The sequence below is a fragment of the Echinops telfairi genome, unplaced genomic scaffold (assembly GCF_000313985.2).
Source record: "Echinops telfairi isolate 266 unplaced genomic scaffold, ASM31398v2 ScPeMD7_7401;HRSCAF=8416, whole genome shotgun sequence".
NCBI lineage: Eukaryota > Metazoa > Chordata > Mammalia > Afrosoricida > Tenrecidae > Echinops > Echinops telfairi.
This window is the reverse complement of record NW_022111301.1, coordinates 11,676,675-11,686,916: the sequence shown is the minus strand read 5'-3', so window position 1 is coordinate 11,686,916 and position 10,242 is coordinate 11,676,675. Positions and strand designations below refer to the sequence as shown.

The 10,242-nt window shown below is 40.2% G+C and overlaps 1 long non-coding RNA gene across 2 annotated transcripts; it reads left to right on the top strand.

The window, feature by feature from the left end:
• The first annotated feature begins 2,111 nt into the window (after positions 1–2,111).
• Positions 2,112–5,374, top strand: LOC123522402. 2 transcript variants are annotated; one of them, XR_006680667.1, is made up of 4 exons: positions 2,112–2,214; positions 3,199–3,299; positions 4,602–4,734; positions 5,203–5,374. It is a non-coding gene; the product is annotated as an uncharacterized LOC123522402 (long non-coding RNA). The 2 variants fall into 2 exon arrangements; XR_006680666.1 differs by lacking the exon at positions 3,199–3,299.
• The last annotated feature ends 4,868 nt before the right edge of the window (positions 5,375–10,242 follow it).

Genomic DNA, 10,242 nt, shown 5'->3' with positions numbered 1-10,242 from the left:
TGACTCACTTCCCAATATTTTCAAGAACTTTTTTATGTAGATCCATTATCAATATTGGTCTACAGTTTTTTTCTTTTTTTATATGTATATGTTTAAGCTCTTTATTTAGAAATAAAAGCTATTGTGTAAAAATTACTTCTTTGCCATCAAATGTACCAGCTCTCATAATCTCGTCTCTCTACCTTCCACCCGCCTTTTTTCTCCCTTAATAAGAAAGAACTCTCTTTTATTACCATTACGAATCCTTTTACCTATTCTTTGGCTACCTGCTTCCGAGGAACCTTTTCTGAGCTCCTCCCTCTTCGGTAGCACCAGCTTCCTTTACTTAGTCCTCATCAACTTTCAGCATCTTTTCTATCTTTTTCTTACTATTTTTTAAAAGTCGTTTTAATAGGGGCTCACAATCCATACATACATCAATTGTGTAAAGAGCATTTGTACAATCATAGCCCTCATCATTGTCAAAGCATTTGCTCTCCACCTAAAGCCCTGGCATCAGCTTCTCATTTTTTCCCCTCACTCCCCACTCCCTCATGAACCCTTGATAATTTATAAATTATTATTTTGTGATATCTTGCACTGTCTGATGTCTCCCTTCACCTACTTTTCTATTGTCCATCCCCCAGGGAGGAGGTTATATGCAGATCCTTGTAATCCGTTCCCTCTTTCCAACCCACCCTTCTCCCTGGGGTCTACAGTTTTCTTGAAATATCATTATCTGAACTTGTTAACAGGTTATTACTGGTCTCATAGAAAATGTTAGTAAGTGTACTCTCACAATCATTGTTATGTTTCACCCAATAACATGAACTTAGACAAAAACCATAAAGTGTTTATTCATACTGTGTGAATACTCTGGTGTCTAGCTGCCAGAATCTTTAATCTGTCTTACAGTTAGCCTTGAAGTTTCTCATGGAATTTAATTGTGATTCAGTTGATTATAGACCTTCTGAACCTTCTGAAACCCACTCAACTCTCATAGATCACTTGCTCTGGCTGGATCCTCTGGTCTTGCAGCTGACCCCTCAGTGTAGATTGATAAATGATTTGCACTGCTCTGAGACAAATAGTCACTCACACCTGAGACTATGGAAGGGACATCCTTGACCCAAAGCCAATAAGTCCACTCCTACAGTGTGTGTTGTTTGCAATCAGTCAGCATTACCTAGAAAGCTTGGAATCTAGAATCTAGGCCAAGATGACAAAATGGTTGATCAGTCATCTCTTTTCTGGATCCATCTTGTGCTTTTAAGCTTCTTCCCTTAACTTGGCTCTTGCCATGACCCATCTACCTACCCCTTGCCATTCCTTGACTGTAGGCTGCAGTCTTTCCCAAAGCTTTAAAATTGGACATCCGTAAACACAAGAGCTTAAAAGAGTAGCAAATAAGGATTCCCCTGGCTTATTTTCTTGTTTAGGATATCTCTGTGTTGGCCAAGGCACCTCTAGGTTGTCCTGTTGGGGTCCCTCTATCTCTTGTTGTCCACTTCTACAGCAAGTTTCTCTAGTTACCACACTATTGTGCATGAATGGGCTACCCAACCATCGGCATTTCTTCACACACAATAGATATTGCAAAGAACACACAGGATGCAAGGGGATTGGGGCAGGTTAAACTTGATGAAAAGCTCAGCATGGATTGGAGTGGCTTATATGAGCATGATTCAGCTTGATCACTTTAGCCAAATATGTCAAGGGTTGGGGTCTGAGGTGCAGTACAAGTTAGTAAAGCATGTTCTTCATAAAGTATTCCTTTCTTCAGTTAGATTGCTGGTGAAAGGAGATATTTAGCTACAATGGAGCTTGATAATTTTGAGATCTTACACACTTCCACTTTGTTCTAAAAGTAAATATTGTACATATAGGATGCGGATCCAAAGTTAATAATGATATTGGAGAAATTAGTAAAATTGCCCTGTAAACCTAGAGTGGGCTCTTGTTTAGTGCAAACCCCCTCAGCTTGGAGCATGATTTTGATCCCAAGTGGTGGGGGTGGTCACTATTTAGCGCAAGAAGTACAGGCCAAGAACCTGATAGGCCTTTTTCAACATTGCCTCCTCTTCTGTTTCAGAACAAAGATTTGCCACAGAGAAATGCATCCAGTCTAGGGAACTAGAAATCTGGTACTACTGTTGCACATTGAAGCATCACAAGGAAGGATTTCAACTTCTGAGTGGGTTGTGAATCAAATCCATTCACCTGACTCCAAGCAGGGTGAGCATCTCTGGGATTCCTGGGGGCAACGCTGAGCAGAGGAGCTGGAGGGGAAACAGGAGGGATCTGGGCCTCCTGGGGTCTGAACCCAGGAAAGCACCAGTGTAAGAGGACCCAGGCTGTCCCATTGGTCAGGGTCTGAGCAATTTGAGCATCTCCCTGAATTATAGAATTCACTGGTTACATAACCGTTTATAATTGTATTAGAGCTTAAATTGTGAGCACTCCAATTTGCAAAAGCTGGTAGCATAGTGGTTACAGATTGGACTGCTAACTGCAAGGTCAGCGGTTCAGAATTACAAGTCACTCGTGGGGAGAAAGACAAGGTTTCCAATCTTGTAAAGAGTGATAGTCTAAGAAATCCACAAAGGGCAGTTCCACCTCCCTTTAAAGGGTCACTGTAATCAGAATCCACTCGGTGGCAGTGAGTTGGGTTTAAGGTTTGTGTTGCTGATGACAGCGACAACTCTGTCCATTTGCTGCATCCCCACTTTGATTAAGCCTCCATCGAATTCTTTCTGATCATTAACCAAGAATGTAGATCATCTTCCACTTGGGGAGAATGCCTTAGAAAATAGATTGCCTGCACTCCTCTCCAGCAAGCCCTCTCCATGGGCCTGCTTACATGTATCCTTGATGGAGCTCACTTAATGCGGACAGCACAGGGGCCATTGTCATGAGTCTGGCCTTGACTGCCTCAGTTTGAAGGCCCTGGATGATTCTTGTAAGTCGTTCTATGTAATAATGTGCACGTCCCAATTATGGCCCCATTCCTGCTGCTACAGTCACACCTGTATCTGTGATGTATTGATCCACCAATCATGATCTGTGACATGGCCTTTTGTTCTGTGCCCTATTTATGCAGAGTCACGACTGTGAATCTTCAGTTGCATTTGAACTACTAATGACCTCCGTTATCCATATGATGTGTGTGTGTCTTTTGTTGTCTCTTAAAGTGTAGTAAATGTTCTCCTTAAATTATAGTTCACCAAGGGGTCACTTTTCTACCCGAAAACAAAATTTAGGATCATCAGTGACTCAAGGTACAATTCTTTGGGACAGCATCTTGACAGCCATACCTGCAGGTAAGGTTAGGCCCTGCTAACTCCTGGCTTTTGTCCTAAATGGTCAAATGTTACATAGCTCTTTTAGTTCTGCGTATACATGCTCACTCTTCCCCTTAGCCTCACACCAAACACACTCAGCCCTATGTGGGTTGGCAAATCTAGTTCCCCAGATAAGTACTCAGTTGTATACTACTTCATCTACTAACCTCCTGCCCAAAGACTGAGCTCTCTTGTTCTGTGGCCTCTAATCCCACTGCTCTCTCCCAGTCTCTTGGTTCTGCTGCCACCATGTGTCTGTTGCTGCTCCTTCCCATCGCTTTCTCTCTTGTGTCACAGCTCCCTGTCTTCTGGATTGAAGAGTTTCAATGCAAGAATCTAGGGTCCAAAGGCCCCTACTCCTGGCTCTTCTTTTTTGATGGTAGTGAGATCCAAGTTTCTGTCTCTGAAATGCTGAATTAGTCCTAACATGATTTGTAATGTGACTAAACCTTAGGTTAGGTCAGACAGTTTATTTACGTAACCACAAAGGCACAAAGGTACCAATGTCTTGTTGGGCAAGCTGCCCAGTCCTCTTAAACCAAAAAAAGCCAAACTCACTGTCATCAAGTTAACACTGACTCATAGTGAGCCCATATGACAGAGTAAAACAGCCCCCGTGGGTTTCCAAGACTGGAACTCTGTAGCGGAGTAGAAAGCCATGTCACTCTTGGGAGAAGGAAGCCCCATCCTGCTTTCGAAGAGAAATTGGTGGTTTCCAACTGCTGACCTTGCAGTTCACAGCCCAACAGTAACCATTATGATGGGCCCCTTTGCCTCATTCATATTGGCAGGCGACAAACCCACATAAATAATTTGGAAGAAGTTCAGGGGACATAGTTAGAAAGACTGTATACTTGTATAGGCCAGCTGTCTCAGTGATTCGCAACCTTCCTAATGCTGTGACCCTTTACTACAGTTCCTCATGTTGTGACCCTCCAACCATAAAACTACTTTTGTTGCTACTTCATAACAGTAATTTTGCTACTGTTAGGAATCAGGCGACCCCTGTGAAAGGGTCGTTCGACCCCCAAAGGGGTCTCAACCCCTAGGTTGAGAACTGCTGATCTAACTGCTTTAGGTACTACAAATAATGCTACATTAAAAACGTTATCTATATTGGGATTCAAAAGTGCACTCACTATTGGGGCATGTATACTTCTTCATTTATATATATATATCATTTATTTATATATATGTATATATATACATATATGTATATTTGAATCTAATAGATGTCATATAAGTGTTGATTATGGAGTCTTGGTTTTGACATGTGTTAAGAGTTGGACTTCTATCCTCAAGATCAGAGGTACACGCCCATTAGCATCCTGTCGTGTATTTAGAGTCTCGGAAGCTTTGTACAGCAGTTCCCCTGTGTCCTATCTGCAGCTTATACGTCTAACTCTACTTGATGGTGAGTTTTAAAGTGTTTCTAAAGTGGTTGTACAATTTATAGTTCTTCTATAAAATAATCTTTAGTTTATAATAGCCCTTTATATAGCCTGTTTAAAATGTTTCCAGATGCTTTAATTAACATAATCATTTTAAAGGTTCATTGATTTGTCATTCACTTTGAGAGTCACACAGTAAGGAATTTTTAGTTTTGTATGCTGTGAGGTAGGGATCCAAATGTGTTATTTCTTCTTTTTGACATTTATATTTGATTGCCCAATCTCGATTTGTTATAAAGTCATCTTTCATTCACATGTCTGAAAAATATGAGTTTTAGATTTTATTGCTCATGGTATAAGCATGTTTCCCATCACTCAATAAGGCACCGTTAACAGTATTGGGGACTTTGTGTGTTAAGAAGAGGGAAAAGAACAGTAACAGCATCTGGACCTACGTGTTATGTGTTACTCACATTGTATTCTCCCATCAGCCTGCAGATGGTGCATCACCAGCAGCTTAGACGAAGGAGGAAGGAACTGCCTGGTGTTGTTATTTTTGTGATGTCCTCATGAGAGATTGAAATTTGTGAGCATCATTAGAGCTGATCCAGATAAGACAAACATAGAGCATCCCAGTTGCTGGCAGTGTTATAAGGACCAAAGAAAATGATCAAGGCTCAGGTGATTCTGATGTGTTTTATCCTTTTCTGTATTTCCTACTGGAGTTGTAGGAACCTGTATAATACTGATTCAGTTCATTGGAAAAGTGGAGATTTGAAATAGTAGAAGTTAGAGATAAGCTTTGACTCTGACTTCAACATTTGGCTGGAGAAGATTAGGAATATACTGATCATAGGATTAACATTGAACATAATATATCACTGAGGATTCTTTGGATGACATTATCTTCCAACTCATAATTTATTATTCTATGGCCATTCATTCATTCAAATGATGTGCTATGCATAGTTTTTAAGGAGAAATAAAATCACTTTTTAGGAGAGTTAAGTATTCCATGGGATTTTTGTCTGATTAAGTTTCTTTAATGCTTCTTTCTGAAGGTGAAATGTTATATACTCTCCCAAATAGCAGCATTCTCATTAATGCATCTAGAATGGGCCTTGTAGCAATAGTGTTTTAAAAATGGTTGACAGCATCTCACCTCCTCTAACTGTAGATGCAGGAGAGAGGATGAACCATCAACATCAACTCTGATTCGTACGAGGCAGAGCTTTATTCGGTAACAGTGTGTAATTTGGTATCAGAATCAATAGGCTACACATTGGCATTCATATTAAAGAACCATGTAGGCACATTTGCTCTTCTTCAGGGCAGGCCTGTTTTCCCTGTCCCCTATCAGACATTTTACCCTCCAAAGGTAGACTCATTTTTTAGTTCCATCTATATAGGTTCCCCTCAACTCCTTTGGGATATCCTCTTCTTAATCTTGCCTGCCTGTCCCATTATCTTGGCTAAAAAGTCCTTTCTGGACCTGTCACCATTGGCTGTGTCACTGTGTCCCATCTACCTTGGTCATTATCTTCATTGGTTAGCTATTGACCCATGAATAGTAGAGTTCATTTTATTGGAGCAGCAGTAGACCAGGCCCTAGGTGATTGAGGTTCAAGATGTTCCATGATATGCTCTGCAGCATCTCACAAAACTAAATAGCCATCAAGTCAATAAATCCCTGTTCAAGATGTGGAAGCTGGTGAGTCCCAACTCTATATACAGATCAGGTATCAGTCTGCAGGGTTCTCCTCATTAATGTGTTTGCAAAGGCTCATGAACCACTTCATCAGGTCAGACAACAGTCCACTGCCTCACAAAGTGAAGTTTTTGAATCTGGTCAGATAATAGGTTGCAGGGGCTGAGTAATCCAAATGGGAAGGTAAGACAGCAAGCTGTTGGCTCATAGAGTGGAGGAAGTTCTCAAGTCAAGTCATACAGCCGGCTCACAGTTGTCATTCAAGGAAATGGATCTTGAATTTCTGGAAGCTGGCAAATCCCTAATCCATGGGATCATTCTGAAGTATGTGGCTGCAGGGGCTAATAAAACCAAATCAACAGGTCAGGTAACAGGCCAGTGTCTCACAGTCTCTTCTCAAACCATGCCTGCAGGCAGTTCTCTCTCTCCCTCTTGATATGATGGCTTCTTGGCCCAACCTAGCACCTTCCCTGTCTAGGCAAGATAGGAGGGCTCCAGTGGTACACCCAACAGACCTAGGAGGTGCCCCTTGGAGAGCATGTGGTGAAAGATGGCAAGTTCAAGAGGACCTTGCAATTAAAGTTAAGGCAATATGGTCCGAAGGTGGCTGAGAAGAATTTGTCCTAAGGTTGTCAAGAGGAGCTTGTCCTAAGGTGGCCTTTTAAAGTTACAATGTTGTTCTGAACTCAGGAAGGGAGATATTGCCTACGAACATTCTGATCTTGGTTCTGAATTATAGCTTCTTGTTCCTGATCCCAAGTTGTACCTTGGTCATTAATAGACCACGTTGATCTATGGAGTTTTGTGTGACCATAGCAACAGGTTATCAAACCCAGAAGTGAGACAAAGAGTGGTGTGGGAAGAATGACTTGTGTAAGAATTGACAAAAAATGTTGGAGAGGTGAGGTATGTTTGACCTCCCCCTTCTGAACTGTTCTTGATACTTATTGCCACTCAAGGTACTGAGCCTTTTATAATGGTGATACTGGTAGAAGTCCTAATTCCATTTAATAATAAACAGGTGTTTACTTTGTGTGAGTGTAAAGCTGAGCTATTTCTAGCTCATTCAGATAATTTCACTAGAACTCAAAATTTTAATTTTATGAGTGGGTGCATTATTTTGGGGCACTGGGGTCCCCAACACTCAAAAAGTGATCATCAGGAGTACATTGCAATTGTGGCAAATATTAAAAGACAGAGCAGACAGTAGGACACAGGGGCTCTCTTCCCATGTCAGGACTGAGAGAGTGAATATATTTTCCAGTGAATATATATAATGGACCTTACAGATCTTTCCATAAGGCGTGCATGTCATGCAGTTAGCATATACATAGTCAAGGGGTAATAGCATAAACAGGTAAAATAATAAGCAAGCAAGATGGTGAGTTACCATCTTGACCTAGTGTTAGTTGACGTAGAACCGGCCCTAGGCCCTCCCCAGGCATTTGCAACATTTGGCTATAGAACCCAATTGCTCTGACCTACAGATAACCTTCAGGCATAGTGAAGTAGCCAGGCACAGAAATGATTCATCTACTATGGTAGCTCTTTTAAGACTGCTCCTTAATGGAGAGTTATTGTGGGGGGCACATTATTTGGCCTGGAGAACGTGTATTAAACATTTATTTCTCAGAACAATGGAGATCTTTCTGAAAATAGGGCTAGTTTTCTGGGCCGATGGTTACGAATGTAGAAATAAGGTCAAATATTTTCTACCAAGTCCTCAGTTGATGCCACATTATGGAATGCATTACCACAATAGTTTTATTACTGTTTTGCTTTCTTTACTGTAAGATATATATTTTTAAATCTTCAAATGAAAAATATGTCATTAAACACACTCGTCTTACTATAGGAATCACTGGCATTCAATGATGTGGCTATAAAGTTCACCTGGGAGGAATGGCAGCTCCTGAACCCTGCTCAGAAGACCTTATATCAGGATGTGATGTTGGAGAACTATCGCAACCTGGTTTCCACTGGTGAGGAGAATTCTCAAGTCTTTGGCTTTTCCTTTCTTATGTGTTAAAATCTTTGCAGTGTCTGTGGTGTTCTCAAAGAGGTAGATTCTCATTGCATTCTCTCGTCCTGGGTTAGTGGGTTAGGTCTTCTATCCTTGAGAGAACACTATTTACTTTGTTCCTTTGAACATTATTTCCCTAGAAATACAACATTCTGCAGGCTTTACAAACTTTAGGTTAATGTTGGTGTCTAAGATTCTGTAATTTATCATAAACAAGTTATCTAGTTGTCAGCCCAGAAGCTTTCTTTCAATTGGAACAAGGAGAACTGTGTTCAGTATTAGAAACAAGCTATAGTGTAATTTTCCCTGATGCATGGTCAAAATACCTTAAGGGAATTGACTCGGGGAGTTGATTCAACTGGTAGAAGACTTCACGTCTATGATAGGTGTCGGAAAATGCATAAAAGTGTGTGCTTCTTTGAATGTGAGAGCTCACTTGTCCTAGATGTTGAGTGAAGTACACCTGTAGCTCTTATGAGATTAGATTTCCATTTACTTGTTTTACACTATTGTATGTTTGCTTCCATAATTTTCTTTCTTTAACATTCTGAAAATTTCCCTCCTTTATGTGTTTCCACTTTACTATGAAAATCCATCTTGCAAGACTCTCTCCAAACAGAGAACTCTGAAGTTTTAAATGTCCTCTGAATGTCCTCTGAATACAGTACATTCCTCCCCTACTGAGTAAGAATGGATTTCCCTTTGTAGTTTGCAACACCATCTTGGATCTGGAACTCCCACCATAAATGGGTCTCCTTTGTGCTTCCTTAGCTTCCCGCCTTGGAGTTTCCCGAAAGGTTTTGGTGTCCATTTTCCCATTTGTTCACCTGTTCCTTTAAAGTTTTCTTTATTCAGGTGATATAAGTTCTTTGTTTTCTTATAGAGATGGTCAAATTGCCTTCTCTGTTGGAATTCTTTAACAGACATGTTTCTCCATATTTTACTCCTTTTGGTGAAACACATTTATGACTTCTGTTATTTTCAGGTCTCTAAAATCATCTTCCTAGCAAGAAAATTATCAGCTTAGAGTATAATTTAGCACTCTACCTTCAATATTTTTCTACCTGTAAGATTTTTTTTTAAGTTGCCTATTCCTCCAATAATTTTGGAAGTGGAAAGGGCATTTTTTAACATCCTGCATTCTTGTTTTTTTCATTAAGCACATGTCTACTCTATATTCCTTACTATGCAGTGTGCCTTCTGAGGCCCACCCCTTCTTAACAGGTCCAAAACCCAAAAGATGACCTTTGCTGCTTCTAAAGAACATTTTTGCAGGCTATTCCACAGATGTTTTTGCTGTTACTGAAACAGTGCATAGTATATTCAATATTGCTCTCTTTTCTGTCTTTTGAGTAGCCTTTTGGTTTCCATACATATGTTTTGTGTCATCCCACAACTCAACTGGTCTCAGTCATTAGTGTTCAGTCATCAATCTTTTATTCTCAAGTTTATACTTTAGATAGTCTCTAAGCTCTGTGATCTAAGTACTTTGGTTAGCTTCAACTTGCATTTGAGCAATTGACGATCTGTTCCAGTTAACTTCTGGCCTTGTTTTGACTAACGATCTTCCTCATCATTTCTTTCTATAGATGTGGTTGATTTGATTTGATTTTCATTTGTTCCATTCAGAAAGATCTATATGTATAGTTTCCGTTGTTTAATAAGGAATTTGTTGTGAAATCATCATTAGTCTCAAAATTTTATCAGTTAACTTGTGTGTCATTTCTGTCACTAAGGCCACATTTTCCATTTACTGATACTGTACCCAAATTTTACATTCATCAGTGCACATAATTGTCC